A 13,082-nucleotide genomic window follows, 5' to 3' on the forward strand; every position below is an offset into this window, starting at 1 on the left:
CAAGCAGGGACACCTTCCACTAGAGCAGGCTACTCCAAGGAAGGTGTTTGGGATGCACAGCTTCCCTAACTTGCCCTGGTGCAAATAACAACAAATGACCTTTATTCCTTGGAAAAGCATGTTCAGGAGCCTGCTGTGGAGAGACAAGACATAAAAATGACTATAAACTACACTGAGCTGGGACTATCTCTTTGCTAGTGCCTGTCCCATCCTCCCGGCCCTACTAGAGTATGAATAATGATAATCCCTCCCTCAGCATCACAATGGAACACTTGCTTGCTACTAAAACTTACTTAAAATTCATACCTACATTGGGAGATTATCCAGGAAACTCTAATTACTTATCAAAAGCAACGATGATGTTTTAAGGAGAGGGAGTGCCCATAAATACAGAGCCATAAATAAAGCACTACTCGGTAGCACGGATTAATTTGTATTTAATTGCTAGAAATTGCTATCAGTTACTAAACATTCCTTGCAGAATAGGTAAATTCTTTTAAGAACCATTTCAATTGCTAATGGAAAGTCTTTTCTTTATTATTATTATTTTTCCCTTCCTTCTTTCCCATCCCAGCTCCAAGTGCGGGGAGCATCCATCCCAGCTCTGCACTTTGCAGGGATGGGGTTTCTGGGGGGGCAGAGAAAGATCCCTAAAGAACCAGAGAGCTGCTCAGGCTTCAAGGGGCCTTTGGTAAAACCCTGAAGTTGGTGGTGAGAAACCTGCCCTGATATAGCAAGGACAGAGATTGCCTGCAAAGGACTGAAAGAACTGTAAGTTGTATATCCATCATGCACCCAGGGACAGAAACATCTCCCATGGAGCATCCTTTTGTTATTCCAGACTCTGTGGTTGTGTAACTCCTCTCCACAGCATGGACCCTGCCCTCCATCCCAGAGGATGCTCCTGTGGCAGGAGGTGAGCTGTGCAGCATGTGCCAAACAGCCCTGGTATTGCTTCCTCCTCCTTTCGCGGTGTTCTCTGCTTTGCTGTTGGCACAACATCCCATCAGCACAGTTAATTACATCCACGCTGAGTGTGAAGGACAGGCTGATGCTTGCAAAGAGCCGGAGGCTGTGCAATCCATCCCGCTGCTCTCACACAACAGCTTCCACCTTTGCTGACAAACTGCAGCACAGCACTTCCCAAGGGAGCTTTTCCACTCAGAACCAGGCTTCAGGGCTACTCTGAGCCCTGCATCCCTCCCACCTCCACCCAGCATCCCTAATTTGAGGTCAAACAGATGGCCACAAGCATCTCCATGACCCTCATTGCTCAAATAGAGACTCTCCAAAGGTCAGCTTATAGCCCAAAACGTAGAAGAAATGGTTGCAACCTGGTCTAGTGTGAGGTGCCCCTGCCTATGGGGCACCATGGAACTAGTTGATCTTAAGGTTCTTTCCAACCCAAAGCATTCTATGATAGCTGTGGGCAGAGCTGTTTGCAGATAAAGCACCAGACACAGGAAGCCTCCCCAAAGAGCATCCTCCAAGGCAGAGGAACAAGTATGTCCATGGGTGAAGGGGGATTGGAAGCAGGGAAGGGTGCTGGAAAGAGCTGCTTGAGTAAAGAGAGACCTGGGGTCTCTGGGCCTGTCAATCCACCACCAAGACATCACTCCATCCCCCCTGGACCAGGCTGCCAGTCACAGGGAAGCATGTGCCAGCCATGACAGGCAAAGCAAACGACACACACATCTCCTGCTTACAATAACAGCCCTTCCGTGTCTAATCCATCATATTCGAGGCAGATCTCTTCCCCTGAAGTGTTGTCAATGAGGATTTCATTTAGTGCTAATTAGGCAAATATTGCATGTTAAACACCCATTGATTATTAAGAGACAGTAAGTGTGGTTTAGCTCTGCAGTGTGCGCGGACACGCTGTATTATGGCTGGGATGAGGCTGGTAAATGTCTTGCTGTTCCTAATCATCAGATAGTAATTAACATCCAAGAACTTGTAACTTGGTTTATCATTATAGATTTAGGAAGGCACTAACAGTACTGTATGCTAATTGAATAGCAATTGATTATTTCAGGCATATAAAGATTTAGCAGCTAGGTAACAGATAGACACAGTTGTTAAACTTTAGTAACCATCACACAGTGTACTCCTATAGTCTGAATGAAAGTGGTGCTCCTGAAGGTAACTTTGAGATGGGGTTTTCCAACGTGCAAGCCCCTAGCCAAGGATCAGAGGCCAAAGTGTGGGGATTTGGACCAAAAGCCAGGAAATTTGGAGTTCCTGCTTTTTAATAGAAGCAACCCAAGCTCCGAATGAAGGGATGTGCTCATGGCCATAGCGAGAGGCGGTGGCAGAGCCCAAGGCGCTCCTACACTTCCCATCTGACACTTTACTTCCCTCTCAATAGTGCAACTACCCAGAAACAGAGACAAATTGCTAATTCCCTGCCAGAAAAGAAGCTTTCAAACCCAAGCCTGGCACCTCCTGGCATCAGACCAGGCAGGGCAGCCTCATCCAAAATCCTGACTGGAAAAGACACACACAAGACACTGAAGTCTGAAGTGAGCTCCCTCTAAATAACTGGAAAGGAATCAACAGTGTCAAGCAGCCCATCTTGATCATGGTGTCCACTCCCTATAGCTGCCTCTGCCCCCCAGGACATCCCCATGCTCCATGGATGGGGCCCGAGCCCATGCCCAGAGCCAGCGATTTGGGAAGGTTGGGAAGACCGGGCTCTTTCCCACGTGGGAGGAAAGAGAAAGATGAGAGACCGAAGACCTGCATCTGAAAGGGAAAAGATAAATGGCTTCTGAAGGGAAATAACCTGCTGGACTCAGTGGGTTTGGCAGCACCCTGCTAAGTGCAGATGAGACTTGAAAACCAGCTGCAAGCTCAGCAATCGCAGCACAAAGCATGAGTTTCAGAGAGTGAGGCCAAGCAGATGCTTCCCAGAATGAGCCCACAGCCAGGACCATGTGGTCCTGGCCACCCTCAGTGCTCCTGGCTTGGGGCAGGGGCCTCGGAGAGGGGTTGCAAAGGGATTCAGCTGGGAGTCAGCATCACTGAGCTGGCATCAGGGCATTTCCCAGAGGGATGTGGCTGCAGCTCATTCCCTGTTCCCAGTCACACAAGTGGCTGCTGAAAAGCTGGTGACAGTGAGAAGGCACCACACACCCTCACCGGGTGTAGCTACAATAGGAATAGCCAGCACCTTTAGCAAAGGGAGCTCATTCCCGCTGACGGGCTGTGCTCAGCACTGATTTATTAGGCAATAAAAGCAAAAGCAAGGCAAATGCTCCAAGTGCACCTCTGGGTGTCTGCAGCCTCGGTCACAGAGTCTGGGCAGGCCCCAGATGCCTCTTAACACCATCTCTTGTGCATACCAGGATTGCCCGGGGACCAGGGAAGGGGTTGGTGTGCTCTGCTGGGGGGCTGGACCATGACACCCTCTGCCAGAAGGGGAGGAAAGCACTGCTGCTGCCAACAACCATACCAAAAGGCAGCAGAAGGCAGCAGGATGAGGCCAGCGACCAGCCGCTGCCGGGAAGGAAAACCAACCCAACCCAACCTTACAGAGCAGAGAATATCATAGAATGGGTTGATTCTATGGGACCTTAAAGGGAAAAACCTTAAAGAGAACTTAAACCTCCTCCAGTTCCACCCCCCTGTCATGGGCAGGGACACATGCCACTAGAGCAGGTTGTTCTAAGCCCCGTCCAACCTGGCTTTGAACACTGCCAGGGATGGGGCACATAATGAGACATCATGAAGCACATTGCTACTTCAGAAACCCTCTAAGTCCTCGATGCCATCCCAAAGCACCAGCCCTGAAGCACGATGCTGCTATCAACCCACGCACCAGGAATCCTATGGGAGATTCAAGAGATAAAGGATGTCACTTAGCCCTTGGTACCATCCAGAAGGGCATCATCAGCCAGCTGCAGCCTCAAACTACTGCAAAGACAGCTTTTCCTACCTGCTGGGTACAGAGTTTGTATTGGGTTGGGTCTCAAAAGCAGGGAAGCACCTTACAAGGACCAGTTCGCTTCCTTCCAGCCTGCTCCCAGACAGTGGCTCCCACCTGAGGTTTCCCATCAGCCCACTACAGCCTTGCCTTGGTCACTGACAGAGGCACTTTCTGCTTCCTCCTTATCCATGAGGTTTGTCCCACTGTCACACAGGGAGTAGTCTGACACAACCCATTTGTGACCAATTCCTCTGCTGGCTGTGGTACAGCTTCTTGTCCGTCCCTTGCTCCAGGGCTTTCCCAGGATGGAAGGTGAGCAATCCATGAGTTTCTCCTCTCTTTTCCACACTAGACACTATATTTGTCCTTCCCCAGTGGTCTGGAGCATCCCCTGCCCTCTCAGATGAGCTGAAGCAGTCCTGACATCACTCCAACCAGTTCTCTACAGATCCAAGCATCGACCCAGGCGATTTCTATGGGAACAGCAGCAAGAGAGTGGAGCAGAGAGCAAGAAACCCCCCTCTTCAAGAGTTCTGCAGTGGAGTTTACCTGTGCTGCAGCAGGCAACAAAGAGAAACGTCAAAAGCAATGAGACAAGGCAGGGGAGGCGTCGCAGCAGATAAAGGATTCTTCAGGTATGAGAAAAACCAGCTTTGGAAACGTCGCGGAAGTGACTTCAAAGTCTCCAGAGGATCTCAATTGAGAGTCTGTCACTTGGTGTCAAGATAACTTTCTGGACAGCTCTCAGAGCTTGTTAAGCTCTTGCTTGGGCTGCATTTGAGCTCTGGTGGCAGTGCTGTCTGCAAGCACAAGCACTGAGACATGCAGTGGGTACATACAGCTTTGCCGTTATCCCTCCAGCATCCCCCACCATGACCAGTGGCAATGGGCATGGGGAACTCAGTTTGTGCTGCTCTGGTGTCCTCAACATCAGAAGGACATGGAGATGTTGGAGCAAGTCCAGAGGAGGCCACGAGGATGATCAGGGGCTGGAGCACTTGGAGGAGTTTCTGGGTTCAGGATGGGAAATGCAAGACAAGATGCAACGGCCTGTGTAATGCAGGTGATCAAACCAGATGGGTCTAACAGTGTCTCAGCATCACAGTCTACAGCTCTGAGAAGAAATTACCTGCTTCCCCCACAGCAATCACTTCATCCAGAGCCCTGCAGGACTCCCACTGTTCCCACTAGCCCGAATCCTTGACTTTAATTAAGTCCAAGCAGCCTTCTCCCAAGGAGAAGGGAGGAGAGGGTGACTCAGGCAGCGATGGGACCAGCGGTGGAATTATCCTCCAGTTACAAACATTAATTAAAACCAGACCTCCCCCCAGTTTAAAAATAGGAGAAAGCCAAACGAATCAATTCCACATAAAGGAATATGTAGGGATAGGGAGCAAGAGGAGGGAGGGTGACACAGAGAGAGAGACGGGATGCGAAGTGAATGCTAAGAGCTTTCCACCGTAGCTGCAGTAAGCCCCAGGCCTGGCTGCTTCCACCAGTTACCTCAAGCCTCCTTGGAAATGGGCTCAATCTACCTGCTGCTGCATCACAGCAACTCCTGTGATCACACAAAGGCCTTGAGATCTCAGCTTTAGCTGCCTTGATTGAATTAAATGCAATGCCACTGTGAAGCAGGCTCTTAATTTAAGGTGTAAGCATGGAGGCTTTCTCTTCTCCTACCGGCACTCATCCTCTTTCTGCAATGATGAGTTGTTCATGGGTTGTGCTCTTTAAGAAAGAGTGAAAGAAGTCATCTGATAAAGTGGGTTATAAAACCCGTGGTGGTAATAACGGAGAGCAAGGAGCCTGATGCAAAGCCAGCAGAGAAGGCAGAAGCTGCTGTGGGGATGCAATAGCTGAACTGTGATTAATACATGAGCATGGGTGACAGGGGGAGAGCAGTGAAGGATGTCACTCGCTGCACTGAACCACTGATGTGGGGGGAGATGAAGAGCAGAGGGGACCTCACCCGAGCAGAGGGGAAGGTGTTGATGAGGGATGATGAGTAGTTGGTTCTCCAGTGTCAAAGCTGAGGGAGGAGAGGTGCCTGGTACCATGCAGAATCATGGAATCATAGGATCAACCAGGCTGGAAAAGACCTAAAAGATCATCAAGACCAATTGCTTCCAAGCACTGCCAAAGCCACCATTAACCCGTGGCACGAGGGCCTCATCTACACTGTGTGCAAGCACTTGCAAGTCTGGTGACTCCAGCACTGCCCTGGGCAGCCTGTTCCAATGCCTGAGCACCCTCTGGGGCAGGAATTGTTCCTCAGCTCCATCTAAACCTGCCCTGGTGCAGCTTGAGGCCGGTTCCTCTTGTCCCATCCCTTGTTCCTTGGGAGCAGACCTGGCTCCATCCTCCTGTCAGGCAGTTGTAGGGAGCGATCAGGTCCCCCCGGAGCCTTCTCTTCTCCAGACTGAACCCCCCAGGTCCCTCAGCTGTCCCCCATCACACTTGGGCTCCAGGTCCTGCACCAAGATTACCATCCCCTGACCAAAAGCTGCAGGAAAAAGTCATCTCCTGTGCCTGGGTTCCTGTTCAAGAAAGAGTTAGGGAAAACTCAGCACGAAGAGACATGAAAGAAAAGGGCTTAGAGTGGAGGAAAAGATAGAGGGAGATGTTATTTTCTCCACTCTGGTACTCTCAGCTCCTACCCACAGCCTGAAAAACTCCAGGTATGTCAGTCTGAGACAGATCTACAAGAACCAACACAACCACAGACTCAAACTCCTTCCACAAATCCCACTCATCCTCCTTCCTATCTCTGTAAAATGGGGCGAGCAGCAGGATGCTCCCATGGCGCTTACAAGTGGGATGTGTTACACGGAGGTGCCCTGGGAGCAGACAGCATTTCTTTTTATCAGCCTTCATTATTATCACATTACTGTTATCCCTGCTTAGGTGCCCAGGAAGCATTCCTGGCTTTTCTTGCCTCTCCATGGGAGCAGGGCAGCCTGCTGGCAAATGCCCATGAGAATTACAGCCGGGTTCCCGGGCACAGACACGGCTATCGGCTCCTTTTTATGAGCCTTCATTGTTATTACCACCTATTTCTTTTTACATTCCTGCCAAAATACCAAACATTAATCTCCCTCGCTCCCTGCAGGGAAAACATGGGTAATTGGATTTATATGGGTTAGGAATTTGTTAGATTTTTATATATATACACGCACAAACAGGCACACATACAGAAAAAACATCCCAAATAGGAGGCAGGGGGATGCAATGCCCCAGCGGGACTGGCCCTGGGGCTTGGGTACCAGATGGATGAAGCCCAGCACCCCTGCATCTCAACCCCATGCTGACTGCTGCGCTTTGATTTAGGAACTCATCCCACAGCACTGAATTTCACACGATGGGGGTTAACCAGTCATGGGGTTTGCTTTGGTTCATCCTTCCAACATTCTCTTTTTCTCTTTACTCATTCTCTTCTCTTTCCCCCCTCTCCCTTCTCTCTCTTTCTCCCTCCTGCCCTCCCATCCCTCTTCTCTCCAGCTCCAGCCAGGAGGTGACACCACACACAAGAAGCAGCAGCAAGATGCTCCATGAGATGGCTCCTTGGCTTTCCCTACCCTGAACTCCGCTGCACCGGAGACGGCACAAAGCACAGCATCAGCACAATTTACTCATCTGATCCTCCACCACAACAGTTGTTGTTCTCATTATCCTCCCCCATCCACGGAGTAGCAGACTTGGAGACCCATTTGTATCCCGAGGAACAAGTGCATCAAGAGAGTATAGTCATGGAAACAACTCGTTTGAAGCAAATCTTGGGATAGATACAGTCATCGGAAAACAGAAGTGAGTATTTTGCACTGAAGAACCAATCTCGAAGGGTTTCTGTCTGTCAGGGAAGACAAGACCTACGCAGCAAATCAAACCTGTAGTAAACAACCCATTCCAGGCTAAAAACTGTTGGCAGGGCTGGTGGGGGAATTATTTCTCTCATTGAAAAGGAAGAAATCAACCCAGCACATCCTCACCCTTAAAAGCTGCTCGCAAGGACACACAAAATGATAGTCACTGAATGAGATATCCCTCATGAACTGCCTGCTCGGCTGCAGTATCTAAAGATTATCACTTAAAACAGTATGTCCAGCTGATGTAAAAAGCATCCACGGTTTAGGGCTGAGAAACACAAGGAGGAGGCAAACTGTGAGAGCAGTGGAGGGAACAGAGGAACTCTTTGGGAACCAGGAATGTGAAAGACAGCCGCTGTGCCGCGGATTCATTTTGCACTGTTAACACCTAATCCTTTTCTAGAAACAAAGACCCTGAGCTCCTGGAGAAGTGCATGTGATCCAGGGGAAGGACAGCTATTACTGCCTGCAATCCCGGGGAGTTTATTATGCCTGCAAAAAGATCTCGTGTACCCTATAGAGAAAGGATTACTCACAGTTCAGTCTCATCCCCTGGAGCTGAGCATCACCACTCGGAGCTATTTCTGGTGAGTGGAGCTCAGAAACTTAGTGTGGGGGTTGGCTTTGTGCTGGGCAAAAGGACCAGCAGCACAAGGTGAATGCCATGAAGTCAGCCCCATATTTCCTCCTTGCACAAAACGACTGCGCTCCTGAGCAGGGACAAGCAACCTGTCCCTATGCAGTCCTACATAAACCAGCAAGCCCCAGATGGAGACTCGGATTCATCCCATAGCAAAGACACCAGGAGTTCAAACACAGCATCCCAGACTGGTCTGGGTTCAAAAGGACCTTAAAGCTCATCCAGTTCCATGGGCAGGGACCCCTTCCACTGGAGCAGCTTGCTCCAAGCCCCTGTGTCCAACTTGGCCTTGAGCACTGCCAGGGATGGGGCAGCCACAGCTTCTCTGTTCAAGTCATCCCCGTGTCCCATCACCCTCACAGGGAAGAGCTTCTGCCTAAGAGCTCATCTCCATCTCCCCTCTGGCAGGTTAAACCCATTCCCCTTGGCCTGTCCCTACATCCCTTACCCAAAGCCCCTCTCCAGGTTTTGTGCAGCCTGGAACCTGCTCTAAGTTCTCCCCTGAGCCTTCTCTTCATCCGCATCCACCAGCATCTCTCCTGATGCCATCCAGGCCAACATCATGGCACAAAGCTGCTCCAACCCCACCGAAGTGGGAAGGGACCACGACCTGGGGAGGATGGGCACCAACTGCATGGTCTCAACATCACCACTCACCTTCATGCACCGGGTTGGGGTGGAGGGAACCTTTCCACAACCCCCTTAACCTTTTCTCTCCACCCAGCCTTCCAACGGCTGCACCGTTACAAGTGAAATTAGTGGGCATTGTAATTATAACGATCAGGAGCAGATAAGACAAGTTAAATACCAGCTACCTAGGGAGAAATTATTATGCCAGCCAGGAGGATCCAAATGCCAGAATCCATGGCTGTAATTTCCCTGAGTCGCCAATTACAGCTCTACCATGCAGCGAGTTCTACCTTGGAAACAGCAGGTATATATTTAGCTGCTCCAGAGAACTTTTGGGGGGAAGGAGAAGGAGGAAAGGCCAGTGACGGAGCAAGTCCTCACTAATCTGCTCTTCACTAATCCCCATGCTTTTAGCATCTGCACACAAAAAGCAGCGACTCTCTTCCCACTTCCCAGCAAGGATTTAACAGCGGAGAGACGGGGTTGCATTACCGCGTCTTTTCTATGCTGGTTGCATGGGTGAGTGTCACAACCCCTATTTAACAGGTAGGAAAACTCAAGGGCTGGTGGTTTGACTGAGTAAGAAAGGGGGGGGAATCTCATTTCCCAGCTTCCCAAACCTATGGTTAGAACCTGTGGTCCTGCTCCTGCTGGTTCTACTTCACTCAGGCCTCATCATGTGGTAGGAAATCAAAGTGCGGTAGATTATTACACCTCCTGGCCCCCCCCCCCCAAAAAAAAGGTAGAATTGTCAGAAATAATTAAAACTATAATTGCAAAAATAAATGGAAGAGTGGCATCTTTATTCCAGCTTCTTAGTTTTAATTGGAATTGTTCTCATAGTCACTAATTGACAAAACAGAGCCAGGAGCAAAGTCTTGGATGCAAATGAGCAAAGCCACCCTGGTTGTCTGGTCTCCTTGGGCAAGCAATGGGGAGGCCAGAAGTGAACATAAAGGTAGAGGGTGATTTGACTTGAAAATCTGCCTTTAAATACAGGGGAAAAGCCTCTCTGTATTATTTATCTTAGATAAAAGCTTAGTTGTACATGTGTTAGTTGTGCAATCTTAGCATCACCTATGAAAGCTCATTTCTCCTCATCCCCCTCCTCTAATCAAACCAGTGCTGTTGGCTCTGTTTTACACAAGGGGAAACTGAGGCAGAGAGCAAGAAAGGCCTTCTCAAGTCCTTGTGTCCCCACATTGATAGCCAAGGAGCAAGCCCAGCACATCCCATCAACCCAGCTACTCCCTCCAACCACTGCATCGCTCTCTTTGCCTTAAAAATAAAGCTCCAATATTTCTTAAACACAGATAAAACTATAAAGCCTTGAAATTTGGAGCAGCTGCTGGTTTATGTCTTTATGAACTGTACTGATGCCTGTTATAAAAGGTCGGCTTGCTGGCGGCACAAGGAATACGATCCCATTTACTCCACATCCCCCATTTCAGCATCAAGATGTGGTACCCGTGGTTCAGCCGTTGCCTGCATCGCCCTTAGCACTGACAACAGCAGTGCTGATGCTTCCAGCACTGCAAAGCAGTTGGGAGAAAACATAATCCAAGGTTTCTAGCTAGGATCAACCCATTGGGAATTAATGACCATGCTGGGGACCTGCCAGCGATGCCCCTGCAGCATCCCAAGGGATGCAGGGCACGCATCCAAGAAGCATCGTGCATAGCAAGCTGAGACTCGGTGGCACTCTTCCCACAAGCAGAAACTTAATCCTTGTTTCCACATCAAATCCCAGCTGGGAAATGAAAAAGTGACCTTCTTCAACCTCGAGTGTGCTCCTTGCTCTGTTCCATGTCCCAAACTGGTGGCTAATGTGGGTTACTGCTGCCGCCTAAACATCTGCCCTTCTTCACAGCAGGGTTTGTGTTTCAGAGGCAGGTAGGAGGCAGCTCGATTTCCTCTTTAATACTGCACAGAGAATTTGCAAACTGCCTCAAGTTCATGGGAGAGGAAAGGTGCAGGGCTATCATGGGAATTGTTTGTTCTTACAATAGGAAGCAGTGAATTACCAATGATCTCTGCTTAGAACAGGGGACTCATCTGCTGCTGATCTAAGATGACCTCAAAGTCGGCTGTAAACGTAGCTTTAGCTTCTACAAGGATTCCATTGAGCATCCCTCGGAAAAAGGGTGGAGAGGTGGAAATGGAAGTGCCCAAAATCCAATACAGGAAACCCACAAACAGCCTGAAAAGCCTCCAGGTTTCCTCCTCCATCATGCGGTTCTGCTCTCCCTCACATCCTCCTGCAGTGCTATGTGTGTGCTTAAAGAGCTCAGAGCTTCCATCAGCCCTGCTGAATCCAAGGGGTTTTACACAGCTCAGCCCACCCTATGACCAGGTATCAGGAGGGTGGGAGAGGACCTGGCAAATCCAATCCCTGCAGGATTGTGGCTAACTCCGTAAGTGCGACAAACTGGAATTACAGGAGCTTTTCTCCCTGTTTTCAGCCCCACAAGTGCCATTTTGCAATGAGGACAGCAGAGGACACCACATCTGTTCTGACTACAGGTTCACAGACCATTTGCTGGCTGAAAACCCTATTGAGGGCCCTACACTAGACACCTACACAAGCATCATCCACATGGGAAGCCTGTCCTGGGCAGTTTCCCATTCCCAGCTCTCTGTGAGGTATTTCAACCTGATGATAAATACCAGCCACATCCTTAAGAACTCCACCTTCGGGCTGCTGCATACCCAGAGCAGGGGATAAGAGTGGGAGAGAGGAGCTGGACCATTGGGAAGCAGCAATGCAAGAAGAGACTGTGGGCAAATGGGAGCTGGAGGCCAGAAACCTGAGTGCAGCAGGCAAAAGCTAAACTTGAGGAGGAAAAGGAATAGGGTGAGCATGGAAAAAATCAGATGCCAAGCAGGGAAATGGGTAGAAAACAAGTGCTTTTGGAGCAGAGCTTCCTGTAAGTCACACCAAGAGATGCAGAGTTTCTTATGGGGAGGTTAAAATAGCTCAGTGCTCCGGAGCTGGCTGCTTCACAAACATCCCCTCTTGCAAACAGCACGGAAAAGAGGCCAAAAGCTTTAAAATATACATAAAGGAGATCCAAGTCAGCCCTCTGCTGGCAATAGGATCAGCTGGAGCTGCAGGAGCTGCCCCGGGAAAGGGCTCAGCACCCATCCTGATCGAATCCCAGTGAGCATCCCCTTGCTCCGACAGTGGGGAAAAGAGCACCAAAGCCAAAGGCATCTCTCAGGGGGGTTGTGCTCCCTTCTTTAACCTGCCTTGCTCATTGCAGCTCAGGTTAACCATCATTGAAGTCAGTTATGAAGAGGAAACATGCCCTCTGCAGTGCCACGGGCCCCAGTTACAGGGGGTGATGACAAGCAGGGCCCTGTCTGGGAGTGAGGAACAGGGCACAGGCAACATCCCAAAGTGTGGAAGGCACCGTACTGGGAGACCAACACCTCTCTCACATGGAACTCGCAGAGCCCGTTTCCCACCATCACATTCTGCACTACCATTTCCCCCACAACAAGGGGAAGATCACCCAACCCTCCCTGTCCATCCTCCATATCCAGGAGAGCAGAGCATCCTCTGCTCCAGGCTCATCCTTGCTCACAGACAGCACGGCACGCACCTCATCCCTGTGCCTGGCTTTGGGAAGAGCTGCTCTCTGCTGCAGCCCTGTCTCCACGTCTGAGCTTGTGTCGGGGTTACACACTGCTCCCTAATGCAGTGAAAGCAGCAGGTTAACTTCTCCAGACTCTCTCTCTCCGAGCTCACACCCTCAGTGCTCCGTTCCCAAGTCACAGGGTCACTTTTCCACATGGATTCACCAGCTCAGGTCCTCCTGAAGCACACGCAGCACAACCCAAAGCCCCAGACACGACCCGAGTCCCCATCACCCTTTGAGAAAAGGCTGGGCTGCTATCTGCTCATCTGACCACGCTTCTGTGATGTCTATTGAGAGCTGCTATCTGACACAGGCTAATGCACCGTGTACACCTGTAACTCATTCAGGGAATAAGAAAAGGATGCTCTGCTCTATTGTGC

General features: G+C 50.0%; 1 protein-coding gene across 6 annotated transcripts in view; it reads right to left on the reverse strand.

Annotated features, from left to right (window-relative positions):
- The window catches only part of LOC133220461 (opioid-binding protein/cell adhesion molecule homolog), a 332,740-nt gene that overhangs the window by 82,771 nt on the left and 236,887 nt on the right, over nucleotides 1-13,082 (reverse strand). The gene's annotated exons all lie outside the window — the stretch shown is intronic.

Source organism: Neopsephotus bourkii, unplaced genomic scaffold (genome assembly GCF_033783945.1).
Source record: "Neopsephotus bourkii isolate Nb327-2 ecotype Australia unplaced genomic scaffold, CSIRO-AGI_Nbou_v1 NB_1433, whole genome shotgun sequence".
NCBI lineage: Eukaryota > Metazoa > Chordata > Aves > Psittaciformes > Psittacidae > Neopsephotus > Neopsephotus bourkii.